Source organism: Scyliorhinus torazame, chromosome 13 (assembly GCF_047496885.1).
Source record: "Scyliorhinus torazame isolate Kashiwa2021f chromosome 13, sScyTor2.1, whole genome shotgun sequence".
Classification (NCBI taxonomy): Eukaryota; Metazoa; Chordata; class Chondrichthyes; order Carcharhiniformes; family Scyliorhinidae; genus Scyliorhinus; species Scyliorhinus torazame.
Genome location: NC_092719.1, coordinates 109,705,973 through 109,721,873, shown reverse-complemented (window position 1 = coordinate 109,721,873; position 15,901 = coordinate 109,705,973).

The following is a 15,901-nucleotide window of genomic DNA, read 5'->3' as shown; positions in this document are numbered from 1 at the left end:
CTCACTGGTCCATTGTTACCGGGGTTGTCTCTACTCCCCTTCTTGAACAAGGGGACAACATTTGCTATCCTCCAGTCTTCTGGCACTATTCCTGTAGACAGTGACGGCATAAAAATCAAAGCCAAAGGCTCAGCAATCTCCTCTCTAGCTTCCCAGAGAATCCTAGGATAAATCCCATCCGGACCAGGGGACTTATCTATTTTCACACTTTCCCGAATTGCTAACACCTCCTCCTTATGAATCTCAAGCCCTTCTAGTCTCGTAGCCTGTATCTCAGTATTCTCCTCGACAACATTGTCCTTTTCCTGTGTGAATATTGACGAAAAATATTCACTTGGCACCTCTCCTATTTCCTCGGACTCCGCGCACAACTTCCCACTACTGTCCTTGACTGGCCCTACTCTTACCCTAGTCATTCTTTTATTCCTGACATATCTATAGAAAGCTTGAGGGTTATCCTTGATCCTACCTGCCAAAGACTTCTCATGCCCCTCCTGGCTCTTCTTAGCTCTCTCTTTAGGTCCTTCCTAGCTAACTTGTAACTCTTGAATGCCCTAACTGAACCTTCACGTCTCATCTTTACATAAGCCTCCTTCTTCCTCTTGACAAGTGTTTCAACTGCTTTAGTAAACCATGGTTCCCTCGCTCGATCACTTCCTCCCTGCCTGACAGGTACATACTTATCAAGGACACGCAGTAGCTGTTCCTTGAACAAGCTCCACGTTTCCATTGTGCCCATCCCTTGCAGTTTTCCTCTCCATCCGATGCATCCTATGTCTTGCCTCATCGCATCATAATTGCCTTTCCCCCAGATATAACTCTTGCCCTGCGGTATATACCTATCCCTTTCCATCACTAAAGTAAACGTAATCGAATTGTGGTCACTGTCACCAAAGTGCTCACTGACCTTCAAATCTAACACCTGTCCTGGTTCATTACCCAGTACCAAATCCAATATGGCCTCGCCTCTCGTTGGCCTATCTACATACTGTGTCAGGAAACTCTCCTGCACGCATTGGAAAAAAATGGACCCATCTAACGTACTCGAACTATAGCGTTTCCAGTCATGGCGTATCATGGAGGTGAACTCCATGATACACTTTGGGGTTCTCTAAACCCTGGTCCATAACAAATTGGGGGCTTAAGGGGGATAAAAGTCGATCTATTGGATTGGCTTTGTGAACTTAAAGACAGTGAGGGATGAGCATATTGTGGGTGCTTTTAGTAGGGAGTGTGTTGATGACAACGGCTCTTTCAGAGGCTCTGAAGTTTTTGAGGGTGGAGACGGTCACACACAGTACCTTACGGACAGAGACTATAAGCAGACTGTTAGATTTGGCAAAAACATTGCAGTTAACATTACCTGACAAAATACAAAAAGATGAGGTCATTATAGGGGTGGCTAAGCATTTAAAGTTGCCTGAGATACAGTTTGACTTATTGGAAATGGCAAAAATTCAGTTACAAATGAAACAAATGGAACATGAGAAAGAATTAAAGCAGATTGAATACGAGAGAGAGAGAGAGAGGAAAAAAGAGAGAGAGAGGAAAAAGAAAGAGAAAGAGAGAGAGAGGAAAAAGAGAGAGAAGAAAGGAAAACAGAAAGAATAGCCCGAGCAGAACAAAAAGAAAGAGAAAGGGAGATACAGATCAGGGAAAAAGATAAAGAGAGTTTGAACTTCAGAAAATGGCCATGAAGCATGACAGTCAGTTAAAATTGGCAGACGTAAAGGGAAACGTTCAGTTGGATGATAGTGCTGAGGATAGTGAGAAAGAGCTTCAAAGTTGAAGGCTTGGTGGGAATCTATTTAAATATGTCCAAGCATTGCCAAGGTTGATGAGAAGGAGGTAGAAGCCTTTTTCAGTTCATTTAAGAAGGAGGCTAAACAAATGAAATGGCCACAGGACATGTGGGTATTACTGATGCAAACAAAGTTGATAGGTAGGGCTAGTGAAGTGTTTGCATCACTACTGGAGGAGGTGTCTGGGTCATATGAGGAGGTGAAAAACTCCATCTTAGGTGCATATGAACTAGTGCCTGAAGCCTACAGACAAAAGTTTAGAAATTTAAGGAAAGAATTTGGTCAAACATACATGGAGTTTGAAAGGATCGAATAGAGTAATTTTGATAGGTGGATAAGGGCTTTGAAAATAGACCAAACGTATGAAGCTCTCAGAGAAATTATACTTTTGGAGGAGTTTAAAAATTCAATTCCTGATGTAGTGAGAACTCATGTGGAAGAACAGAGGGTTAAAACTGCGAGATTAGCAGCAGAAATGGCAGATGATTATGAATTAGTTCATAAATCAAAGCTTGGTTTCCGACATCAGTTTCAGCCTGTGAGGGATAGAAACAGGGGACATGAGAAATACTCAAGTGGTAAAGGTAAAGGTGATCTGATGGGAGATAATAAGGAAAAGAAATGAAAAGAACAAACAAAGAACAAAGAAATGTACAGCACAGGAACAGGCCCTTCGGCCCTCCAAGCCCGTGCCGACCATACTGCCCGACTAAACTACAATCTTCTACACTTCCTGGGTCCGTATCCTTCTATTCCCATCCTATTCATATATTTGTCAAGATGCCCCTTAAATGTCCCTATCGTCCCTGCCTCCACTACCTCCTCCGGTAGTGAGTTCCAGGCACCCACTACCCTCTGCGTAAAAAACTTGCCTCGTACATCTACTCTAAACTTTGCCCCTCTCACCTTAAACCTATGCCCCCTAGTAATTGACCCCTCTACCCTGGGGAAAAGCCTCTGACTATCCACTCTGTCTATGCCCCTCATAATTTTGTATACCTCTATCAGGTCGCCCCTCAACCTCCTTCGTTCCAGTGAGAACAAACCGAGTTTATTCAATCGCTCCTCATAGCTTATGCCCTCCATACCAGGCAACATTCTGGTAAATCTCTTCTGCACCCTCTCTAAAGCCTCCACATCCTTCTGGTAGTGTGGCGACCAGAATTGAACACTATACTCCAAGTGTGGCCTAACTAAGGTTCTATACAGCTGCAACATGACTTGCCAATTCTTATACTCAATGCCCCGGCCAATGAAGGCAAGCATGCCGTATGCCTTCTTGACTACCTTCTCCACCTGTGTAGCCCCTTTCAGTGATCTGTGGACCTGTACTCCTAGATCTCTTTGACTTTCAATACTCTTGAGGGTTCTACCATTCACTGTATATTCCCTACCTGCATTAGCCCTTCCAAAATGCATTACCTCACATTTGTCCAGGTTAAACTCCATCTGCCATCTCTCCGCCCAAGTCTCCAGACAATCTAAATCCTGCTGTATCCTCAGACAGTCCTCATCGCTATCCGCAATTCCACCAACCTTTGTGTCGTCTGCAAACTTACTAATCAGACCAGTTACATTTTCCTCCAAATCATTTATATATACTACAAAGAGCAAAGGTCCCAGCACTGATCCCTGTGGAACACCACTGGTCACAGCCCTCCAATTAGAAAAGCATCCCTCCATTGCTACCCTCTGCCTTCTATGGCCTAGCCAGTTCTGTATCCACCTTGCCAGTTCACCCCTGATCCCGTGTGACTTCACCTTTTGTACTAGTCTACCATGAGGGACCTTGTCAAAGGCCTTACTGAAGTCCATATAGACAACATCTACTGCCCTACCTGCATCAATCATCTTAGTGACCTCCTCGAAAAACTCTATCAAGTTAGTGAGACACGACCTCCCCTTCACAAAACCGTGCTGCCTCTCACTAATACGTCCATTTGCTTCCAAATGGGAGTAGATCCTGTCTCGAAGAATTCTCTCCAGTAATTTCCCTACCACTGAAGTAAGGCTCACCGGCCTGTAGTTCCCGGGATTATCCCTGCCACCCTTCTTAAACAGAGGAACAACATTGGCTATTCTCCAGTCCTCCGGGACATCCCCTGAAGACAGCGAGGATCCAAAGATTTCTGTCAAGGCCTCAGCAATTTCCTCTCCAGCCTCCTTCAGTATTCTGGGGTAGATCCCATCCGGCCCTGGGGACTTATCTACCTTAATATTTTTTAAGACACCCAACACCTCGTCTTTTTGGATCACAATGTGACCCAGGCTATCTACACCCCCTTCTCCAGACTCAACATCTACCAATTCCTTCTCTTTGGTGAATACTGATGCAAAGTATTCATTTAGTACCTCGCCCATTTCCTCTGGCTCCACACATAGATTCCCTTGCCTATCCTTCAGTGGGCCAACCCTTTCCCTGGCTACCCTCTTACTTTTTATGTAAGTGTAAAAAGCCTTGGGATTTTCCTTAACCCTATTTGCCAATGCCTTTTCATGACCCCTTCTAGCCCTCCTGACTCCTTGCTTAAGTTCCTTCCTACTTTCCTTATATGCCACACAGGCTTCGTCTGTTCCCAGCCTTTTAGCCCTGACAAATGCCTCCTTTTTCTTTTTGACGAGGCCTACAATATCACTCGTCATCCAAGGTTCCCGAAAATTGCCGTATTTATCTTTCTTCCTCACAGGAACATGCCTGTCCTGTATTCCTTTCAACTGACACTTGAAAGCCTCCCACATGTCAGATGTTGATTTGCCCTCAAACATCCGCCCCCAATCTATGTTCTTCAGTTCCCGCCTAATATTGTTATAATTAGCCTTCCCCCAATTTAGCACATTCATCCTCGGACCACTCTTATCCTTGTCCACCAGTACTTTAAAACTTACTGAATTGTGGTCACTGTTACCGAAATGCTCCCCTACTGAAACATCTACCACCTGGCCGGGCTCATTCCCCAATACCAGGTCCAGTACCGCCCCTTCCCTAGTTGGACTGTTTACATATTGTTTTAAGAAGCCCTCCTGGATGCTCCTTACAAACTCTGCCCCGTCTAAGCCCCTGGCACTAAGTGAGTCCCAGTCAATATTGGGGAAGTTGAAGTCTCCCATCACCACAACCCTGTTGTTTTTACTCTTTTCCAAAATCTGTCTACCTATCTGCTCCTCTATCTCCCGCTGGCTGTTGGGAGGCCTGTAGTATACCCCCAACATTGTGACTGCACCCTTCTTATTCCTGATCTCTACCCATATAGCCTCACTGCCCTCTGAGGTGTCCTCTCGCTGTATAGCTGTGATACTCTCCTGAACAAGTAGCGCAACTCCGCCTCCCCTTTTACATCCCCCTCTATCCCGCCTGAAACATCTAAATCCTGGAACGTTTAGCTGCCAATCCTGCCCTTCCCTCAACCAGGTCTCTGTAATGGCAACAACATCATAGTTCCAAGTAGTAATCCAAGCTCTAAGTTCATCTGCCTTACCCGTAATGCTCCTTGCATTAAAACATATGCACTTCAGGCCACCAGACCCGCTGTGTTCAGCAACTTCTCCCCGTCTGCGCTGCCTCAGAGCCACACTGTCCCTATTCCCTAGTTCTCCCTCAATGCTCTCACCTTCTGACCTATTGCTCCCGTGCCCACCCCCCTGCCATACTAGTTTAAACCCTCCCGTGTGACACTAGCAAACCTCGCGGCCAGGATATTTATGCCTCTCCGGTTTAGATGCAACCCGTCCATCTTATACAGGTCACACCTGCCCCGGAAGAGCTCCCAGTGGTCCAGATAACAGAAACCCTCCCTCCTACACCAGCTGTTTAGCCACGTGTTTGTCTGCTCTATCTTCCTATTTCTAGCCTCACTGGCACGTGGCACAGGGAGTAATCCCGAGATTACAACCCTCGAGGTCCTGTCTTTTAACTTTCTGCCTAGCTCCCTGAACTCCTGCTGCAGGACCTCATGCCCCTTCCTGCCTATGTCGTTAGTACCAATATGTACAACGACCTCTGCCTGTTTGCCCTCCCCCTTCAGGATTCCCTCTACCCGTTCGGAGACATCCTGGACCCTGGCACCAGGGAGGCAACATACCATCCTGGAGTCTCTTTCACGTCCACAGAAGCGCCTATCTGTGCCCCTGACTATAGAGTCCCCTATAACTATTACTCTTCTGCGCTTTGACCCTCCCTTCTGACCTATTGTTTCAGATGTTTTCACTGTAATAAACTAGGCCATGTAAAGTCACAGTGTTGGTGGTTGAAGAAAAGTACTGGGGAGGCTGATGTGGTAAAACAGGATAAGACAGTGGGGTTTGTTAAAGTGGTAAAGGAAAGCCCAAGTGAAACGAAGGAGGTGCAAAAGATTGTACAGCCTGATCAAGAGGTGATTGATTAAGAAGGTGCCAGATCTCTTTAAAGAATTCACTTGTGTGGGTAAAGTGTACTCATGTGTATCAGGAGGAGGAGGTAAAGAAGTCACAATTTTAAGAGATACGGGAGCTAGTCAATCTTTAATGGTAAGAGATGAGGAGTTATGTAGTCTGGGAAGAATATTGCCTGAAAAGGTGGTAATATGTGAAATTCAGGGTGAGAGGAGTAGCATTCCATTATATAAGGTAAGGTTGGAAAGTCCAGTGAAGAATGGTGAAATGGTGGTAGGAGTAATAGATAAACTATCTTGTCCAGGAATACAATTTATTTGGGTAATGATATGGCTGGATCACAGGTGGGAGTGATGCCGACTGTGGTTGGTAAGCCAGTGGAAAATCAGACAACTGAAGTGTTGAAGGGCGAATATCCTGGGATTTTTCCGGATTGTGTAGTAACAAGGTCGCAAAGTCATAGGTTAAGACAAGAGGAGAAATCAAAGAGTGAAGATGACGTTGAAGTGCAATTATCAGAAACGATTTTTGATCAGGTGGTTGAAAAAGAACAAGAACAGGTGGAGGATGAGGCGAATATTTTTAGTTCAGGAAAATTGGCGGAATTACAACAGAAAGATACAGAAATAAAACGGATGTATCAGAAAGCATACACAGAAGAGGAACATGAGTGTATACCAGAGTGTTATTACCGTAAAAGTGATGTCTTGATGAGAAAATGGAGACCTTTTCATATGCAGGCAGATGAAAAGTGGGCAGAAGTTCATCAAGTAGTATTGCCGGTATGATATAGAAAGGAGGTGTTGCGAGTTGCACATGAGGTGGGAGGTCATTTGGGAATAAGGAAAACTCAAGCTAAAATCCAGAAATATTTTTATTGACCTGGACATCATAAAGATGTCGTTAAATTTTGTCAATCATAAGACCATAAGACCATAAGACATAGGAGCGGAAGTAAGGCCATTCAGCCCATCGAGTCCACTCCACCATTCAATCATGGCTGATTTCAACTCCATTTACCCGCTCTCTCTCCATAGCCCTTAATTCCTCGAGAAATTAAGAATTTATCAACTTCTGTCTTAAAGATACTCAACGTCCCGGCCTCCACCGCCCTCTGTGGCAATGAATTCCACAGACCCACCACTCTCTGGCTGAAGAAATTTCTCCTCATCTCTGTTCTAAAGTGACTCCCTTTTATTCTAAGGCTGTGCCCCCGGGTCCTAGTCTCCCCTGCTAATGGAAACAACTTCCCTACATCCACCCTATCTAAGCCATTCATTATCTTGTAAGTTCTATTAGATCTCCCCTCAACCTCCTAAACTCCAATGAATATAATCCCAGGATCCTCAGACGTTCATCGTATGTTAGGCCTACCATTCCTGGGATCATCCGTGTGAATCTCCGCTGGACCCGCTCCAGTGCCAGTATGTCCTTCCTGAGGTGTGGGGCCCAAAATTGCTCACAGTATTCTAAATGGGGCCTAACTAATGCTTTATAAAGCTTCAGAAGTACATCCCTGCTTTTATATTCCAAGCCTCTTGAGATGAATGACAACATTGCATTTGCTTTCTTAATTACGGACTCAACCTGTAAGTTTACCTTTAGAGAATCCTGGACTAGGACTCCCAAGTCCCTTTGCACTTCAGCATTATGAATTTTGTCACCGTTTAGAAAATAGTCCATGCCTCTATTCTTTTTTCCAAAGTGCAAGACCTCGCACTTGCCCACGTTGAATTTCATCAGCCATTTCTTGGACCACTCTCCTAAACTGTCTAAATCTTTCTGCAGCCTCCCCACCTCCTCCATACTACCTGCCCCTCCACCTATCTTTGTATCATCGGCAAACTTAGCCAGAATGCCCCTAGTCCCGTCATCTAGATTGTTAATATATAAAGAGAACAGCTGTGGCCCCAACACTGAACCCTGCGGGACACCACTCGTCACCGGTTGCCATTCCGAAAAAGAACCTTTGATCCCAACTCTATGCCTTCTGCCTGACAGCCAATCGTCAATCCATGTTAGTACCTTGCCTCGAATACCATGGGCCCTTATTTTACTCAGCAGTCTCCCGTGAGGCACCTTATCAAAGGCCTTTTGGAAGTCAAGATAGATAACATCCATTGGCTCTCCTTGGTCTAACCTATTTGTTATCTCTTCAAAGGACTCTAACAGGTTTGTCAGGCACGACCTCCCCTTACTAAATCCATGCTGACTTGTCCTAATCTGACCCTGCACTTCCAAGAATTTGGAAATCTCATCCTTAACAATGGATTCTAGAATCTTGCCAACAACCGAGGTTAGGCTAATTGGCCTATAATTTTCCATCTTTTTCCTTGTTCCCTTCTTGAACAGGGGGGTTACAACAGCGATTTTCCAATCCTCTGGGACTTTCCCTGACTCCAGTGACTGTTGAAACATCATCACCAACGCCTCCACTATTTCTTCAGCTAACTCCTTTAGAACTCTAGGATGTAGTCCATCTGGGCCCGGAGATTTATCAATTTTTAGACCTCTTAGTTTCTCTAGCACTTTCTCCTTTGTGATGGCTACCATATTCAACTCTGCCCCCTGACTCTCTGGAATTGTTGGGATATTACTCATGTCTTCTACTGTGAAGACTGACGCAAAGTACTTATTTAGTTCCTCAGCTATTTCCTTGTCTCCCATCACAAAATTACCAGCGTCATTTTGGAGCGGCCCAATGTCAACTTTTGCCTCCCGTTTGTTTTTAATGTATTTAAAGAAACTTTTACTGTCATTCCTAATGTTACTGGCTAGCCTACCTTCATATTTGATCCTCTCTTTCCTTATTTCTCCCTTTGTTATCCTCTGTTTGTTTTTGTAGCCTTCCCAATCTTCTGACTTCCCACTACTCTTTGCCACATTATAGGCTTTCTCTTTTGCTTTGATGCATTCCGTTACTTCCTTTGACAGCCATGGCTGCCTAATCCCCCCTCTGATAACCTTTCTTTTCTTTGGGATAAACCTCTGTACTGTGTCCTCAATTACTCCCAGAAACTCCTGCCATTGCTGTTCTACTGTCTTTCCCACTAGGCTCTGCTCCCAGTCGATTTTCGTCAGTTCAACCCTCATGCCCCTGTAGTTACCTTTATTTAACTGTAACACCTTTACATCTGATTCTACCTTCTTTCTTTCAAATTGGAGATTGAATTCTACCATATTATGATCACTGCCTCCTAAGTGCTCCCTTACTTTAAGATCTTTAATCAAGTCTGGCTCATTACATAACACTAAGTCCAGAATGGCCTGTTTCCTCGTGGGCTCCATCACAAGTTGTTCCAAAAAGCCCTCCTGTAAACATTCAATGAATTCCCTTTCCTTGGGTCCACTGGCAGCATTATTTACCCAGTCCACCTGCATATTGAAGTCCCCCATGATCACTGTGACCTTGCCTTTCTGACATGCACTTTCTATTTTGTGGTGCATTTTGTGCCCCCGGTCCTGACCACTGTTAGGGGGCCTGTACATAACTCCCATTATGTTTTTTTTGCCTTTGTGGTTCCTCAACTCTACCCACACAGACTCCACATCACCTGACCCTATGTCATTTAGTGCTATTGATTTAATTTCATTCCTAATTAACAAGGCAACCCCGCCCCCTCTGCCCACCTCCCTGTCTTTTCGATAGGTTGTGAATCCCTGGATGTTTAAATGCCAGTCCTGAACCCCCTGCAACCATGTCTCTGTGATGCCTACCACATCATACCTGCCAGTCACAATCTGGGCCACAAGCTCATCTACCTTGTTCCGTACACTGCGCGCATTTAAATATAGCACCTTTAATTCTCTATTGACCGTCCCTTTTTGTTTTCTTAGTGTGGTGGACCTTGGTTTACTGAGCCTTTCCATACACTGTGTCATATTTTGTGGGATGGGGACTATCGTAACCTCTCCTGAGTTCTGTCTTTTCGTGCTTTTTTGTATTCCTAAGCAGCTACGCTTCCCACTGATTACTTCACCTCTTGGTTCCCTGACTTTCCATTCCCCCCCCACAATCTTTAGTTTAAAGTCCTATTGACCACCCTATTTATTCTTTTCGCCAGAACACTGGTCCCAGCTCGGTTCAGCTGGAGACCATCCCAACGGTATAGGTCCCCCCTGTCCCAAAACTGATGCCAGTGTCCCATGAAAAGGAACCCCTCATTCCCACACCACTCTTTCAGCCACGTGTTAACTTCCCTTATTCTTGCCTCCCTATGCTAATTTGCACGTGGCTCGGGCAGTAATCCGGAGATTATGACCCTTGAGGACCTGTTTTTTAATTTGAATCCTAGCTCTTTATAATCTCTAAACAGGTCCTCTTTCCTAGACTTGCCTATGTTGTTGGTACCGACATGGACCACAACAACTGGATCCTCCCCCTCCCTCTCCAGTATCCTTTCAAGCCGGTCAGAGATGTCCCGCACCCTAGCACCGGGCAGGCAACATACCATGCGGGACTCTTTATCCTGCTCACAAAGGATACTATCTATCTATACTATCTAGAATCCCCTACAACTACAACTTGCCTATTTACTCCCTCCCCTTGAATGGCCTGCTGAACCATGGTGCCTTGGTCAGCTGACTCATCCTTCCTGCAGCCCTGTTCGCCATCCACACAGGGAGCAAGTGCCTCATACCTGTTGGACAGAGTCAAGGGCTGAGGCTCCTGAGTTCCTGACTGCTGGTTCCCTTTACCTGCCTGACTTGCAGTCACACCCTGCTGTCCCTGGCCACTGGCAGGATTTAAACTACTTACTCTGACAGGTGTGACTGCCTCCTGAAACACAGTGTCCAGGTAAGTCTCCCCCTCCCGGATGTGCCTGTGTTTGAAGCTCAGACTCCAGCTCATCAACTCTGAGCCGGAGCTCTCCGAGCAGCCAACACTTACTGCAGATGTGGCCGCTGCAGCTCGCAATGGGATCTGCCAGCTCCCACATCAAGCAGCTCAAGCACATCACCTGACCAGCCATCACTAATTAATTAATTAGTTTAATTTAAGTTTATGAGTTTAGCTGTGTTTTTTTAAATTTGGGGCAGATTTGCTATCAACCACTCAGATCACAGCTTCCCTCTGACGTCACTTTTGGAAAAAAAACCTGGAAAACAGGAAGTTACCGTTAGGTTTTTATACTCACAGAGACTGCTCCTCCTCCTCCGAACGGCTCCCGAAATTAGGCCCGAAGAAAGAGAGAGAACAAAACAGTCGGGAAAAAGCACCTTCTCCCACTCTTCACCGAATTACCTCACTGCACCAAATTACCAAATTCTCACTCGGTCTGTATCTCTCTCACTCAGGCTGTGTCTCCTTGACCTGCGCAATGCTTACAAATTAGGATGGGGGCAGCTTCAGCCAATCAGACACTAATCTACACTTCACTTTTAACTGAAAAACAGCAAAATTAGATTAATCATGTCACACATGTCAAGTGATAGGGAAACCTCAAGCAGTGATAAAACCAGCGTGCTTAATACCCATTCCAGCATTTGAGGAACCTTTTAAAAGGCTCCTAATTGATTGCGTAGGACCGCTTCCTAAAACAAAAAGTGGGAATCAGTATCTTTTGACTATAATGGATGTGTCTACTAGCTTTCCAGAGGCCATTCCAGTACATAATATTACAGCTAAAAAGATTGTGGAGGATTAACTTAAATTTCTTACCAGATATGGACTACACAATACAATCGGATCAAGGATCAAATTTTACCTCAAGGTTATTCAAAGAAATTATGGATAGCTTAGGAATAAAACAACTTAAATCAACTGCGTACCATCCAGAATCGCAGGGAGCATTAGGAAGGTGGCATTGGACATTAAAGACAATGTTGAGGGCTTAGTGTCAAGATTATCCAGAGGATTGGGATGAAGGAATTCCATTCATACTGTTGCAATTAGGGATGCACCTAATGAGTCAACCAAATTTAGTCCTTTTGAACTAATTTTTGGTCATAGAACATAGAACATAGAACATAGAAAATACAGCACAGAACAGGCCCTTCGGCCCACGATGTTGTGCCGAACCTTTGTCCTAGATTAATCATAGATTATCATTGAATTTACAGTGCAGAAGGAGGCCATTCGGCCCTTTGAGTCTGCACCGGCTCTTGGAAAGAGCACCCTACCCAAACTCAGCACCTCCACCCAACACCAAGGGCAATTTGGACATTAAGGGCAATTTATCATTGGCCAATTCACCTAACCCGCACATCTTTGGACTGTGGGAGGAAACCGGAGCACCCGGAGGAAACCCACGCAGACACGGGGAGGACGTGCAGACTCCGCACAGACAATGACCCAAGCCGGAATCGAACCTGGGACCATGGAGCTGTGAAGCAATTGTGCTATCCACAATGCTACCGTGCTGCCCTTAAGAACAAATAAATCTACACTATATCATTTTACCGTAATCCATGTACCTATCCAATAGCTGCTTGAAGGTCCCTAATGTTTCCGACTCAACTACTTCCACAGGCAGTGCATTCCATGCCCCCACTACTCTCTGGGTAAAGAACCTACCTCTGATATCCCTCCTATATCTTCCACCTTTCACCTTAAATTTATGTCCCCTTGTAATGGTGTGTTCCGCCCGGGGAAAAAGTCTCTGACTGTCTACTCTATCTATTCCCCTGATCATCTTATAAACCTCTATCAAGTCGCCCCTCATCCTTCTCCGCTCTAATGAGAAAAGGCCTAGCACCCTCAACCTTTCCTCGTAAGACCTACTCTCCATTCCAGGCAACATCCTGGTAAATCTTCTTTGCACCTTTTCCAGAGCTTCCACATCCTTCCTAAAATGAGGCGACCAGAACTGTACACAGTACTCCAAATGTGGCCTTACCAAAGTTTTGTACAGCTGCATCATCACCTCACGGCTCTTAAATTCAATCCCTCTGTTAATGAACGCGAGCACACCATAGGCCTTCTTCACAGCTCTATCCACTTGAGTGGCAACTTTCAAAGATGTATGAACATAGACCCCAAGATCTCTCTGCTCCTCCACATTGCCAAGAACTCTACCGTTAACCCTGTATTCCGCATTCATATTTGTCCTTCCAAAATGGACAACCTCACACTTTTCAGGGTTAAACTCCATCTGCCACTTCTCAGCCCAGCTCTGCATCCTATCTATGTCTCTTTGCAGCCGACAACAGCCCTCCTTACTATCCACAACTCCACCAATCTTTGTATCGTCTGAGGTAAGAGGACCACTTAAATTGATTAAGGAAAAATTGGTGAGTGAGAAATCAGAACTTACATTATTGGATTACGTGTCAAATTTTAGGGAACGATTAACTAGAACAGGTGAATTGGCTAGACAGCATTTAAAAGGTGCACAAAATGTGATGAAATGGGCAGCGGACAAGAAATCTAAAGTTCGTAGTTTTGCCAGTGGAGATAAAGTTTTGGTATTGTTACCCGTGGTAGGTGAGCCTTTAAAAGCAAGGTTTTGTGTACCCTATCAGATTGAAAGTAAATTAAGTGAGGTGAATTATGTGGTAAAAACACCAGATACAAGGAAAACCCACCGAGTGTTTCATGTGAATATGCTTAAAAGGTACTTTGAAAGGGAAGGAGAGAAAAAGGAGGAGGTTTTAATGATTCTAACTCAAAGTAACAAACCAAATCCAGATGACTGTGAATTTGACATACCTCAAATTAAATTGGAAAATTAAAATGTTCTTAAAAATTGGGATAAATTGTTGAGTTTACTTACAGAGGAAAAACAAACTGACCTGAAAGAGTTATTGATATCACATGGGCATATTTGTGGCGATAAATTGCGAAGTACTAAAATGGCTATACATGATGTAGATGTGGGAAATGCTGCTCCAATCAAACAACATCCATATCGACTTAACCCTTTAAAATTGGCACAGGTTAACAAAGAGATTGAGAGTATGCTTAAAAATGGCATAATTGAAGTGGGTTGCAGCAAATGGAGCTCACCCACAGTGACGGTACCTAAACGAGATGGTACGCAGCGGTTGTGTGTGGACTATAGAAAGTTACAAGAACGGACTCTTATCGTATCCCACGTTTGCAGGATTGCATTGAGAAAGTGGGACAATCAACTTTTATTTCCAACCTGGATTTACTTAAAGGTTACTGGCAGGTACCTTTATCCTAAAGGTCGAAGGAGATTTAAGCTTTTGTGACTCCAGGTGGTATATACCAATTCAAAGTTATGCCATTTGGCATGAAAAACGCCCCAGCCACATTTCAACGGTTAACTAACAAAGTTGTTTCAGGATTATCCAATTGATTGGTATACATCGACGATCTAGTAATTTTCAGCCAGACATGGAAAGAACATTTAAAACATTTGATGGAGTTATACTTCAGGAGGCGGGTTTGGTGATAAACCTAGCCAAAAGTGCATTTGGAAAAGCCCAAGTCACTTTCCTTGGACATACAATCGGACAGGGTCGAATGGTCATCCGGGATGTGAAACCAACAGTTATTGAGGAGTTTCCAATGCCCTCAAGATGAAGGGAAATAATGTGATTTCTTGGCATGAGGGGATTTGTTCGAACATTGTTGAAACATTTTTGTAGCGTGGTTGCTCCACTGACGGGCTTGCTCAAGAAGCTTAGCAAATTCCAGTGGACAGCGGAGTTTCAACAGGCCTGAAAGCTGTGATAACCAATTCTCTGGTGTTGGAGAATTACAAGGGATTCTGTGATCAGATTGAACTAAAGTATCTGACTTTAAAGAGAAATGCCGAGGCGTAGAGAAATGGACGGATTGTGCAGAGATCTTCTTGTTTAAAGAGACTGTCAATCAAGAAGGATTTCAGTTGGAGGAAGAAAGAAAAATGGACTATATTATTATGCCTGTTTGCATGTGTTGTTTTTTGAAATGATAAAGCATATTTACCGTGTCCATTTTTTAAAGGATGGTGAAAAGGTGAAAAATGAAACCATCTTGAAGTTGATGGTTTATTTTTTTTTCTTGGGGGAAGGTGTCATGTGAGAGCACCTTTAAGAAATTGGTGTTTATAAATGGTGTGTCCATAAATATCTGTAGTGAGAGTACCTTTAAGAAATGGGTGTTTATTACTGCAGTTATGTCAGAGTGGGGGTGGAGCTGGGCTGTCTGTCTGCTTTTTACTTTCATTTTAGGCTGTTTGCTGCAGGGTGTGTTTTAGTTTCATTTTCAGAGCCGGATAGCTGCAGTTGCAGCCAGAAGGTGCATTAGAGTCTCTCTCTGTAATCTAAAGAATACACATCGATCCATTGGTGATTTAAAACTAATAACTGCTCTTAGTAGTGACTTTAACCTGATGTGCTTCTGTTAAACGCTTTTTTTATAGTCTCATGGATGTTAAAAGGAAACTAAGAATTACTTAGTGCTGTATTCTTTGGGGGATGTATTTGAATTAATGGTTGCTAAGATGTTCACTGTATGTTTTAAAAAGTTTAACTTGAGTTCATAGAATAAACATTGTTTTGCTTTAAAAAATACTTTTCCATTTCTGCTGTACCACACCTGTAGAGTGGGCCGTGTGCTCCCCATAACACAATCTATTAAAAGTTGTGGGTCAGGTGAACTCCATGATACACTTTGGGGTTCTCTAAACCCTGGCCCATAACACTATGATTAACTACACCTACACTCTGAACTGTCTCTCTCTACCTCTGGTCACTAGTCACTATCCACACGAAGAGGCGGATCTTGGTTTGAGTCTGTCTTTTTATACCCATCTCTAGTGCTGCCATCTAGTGATTAC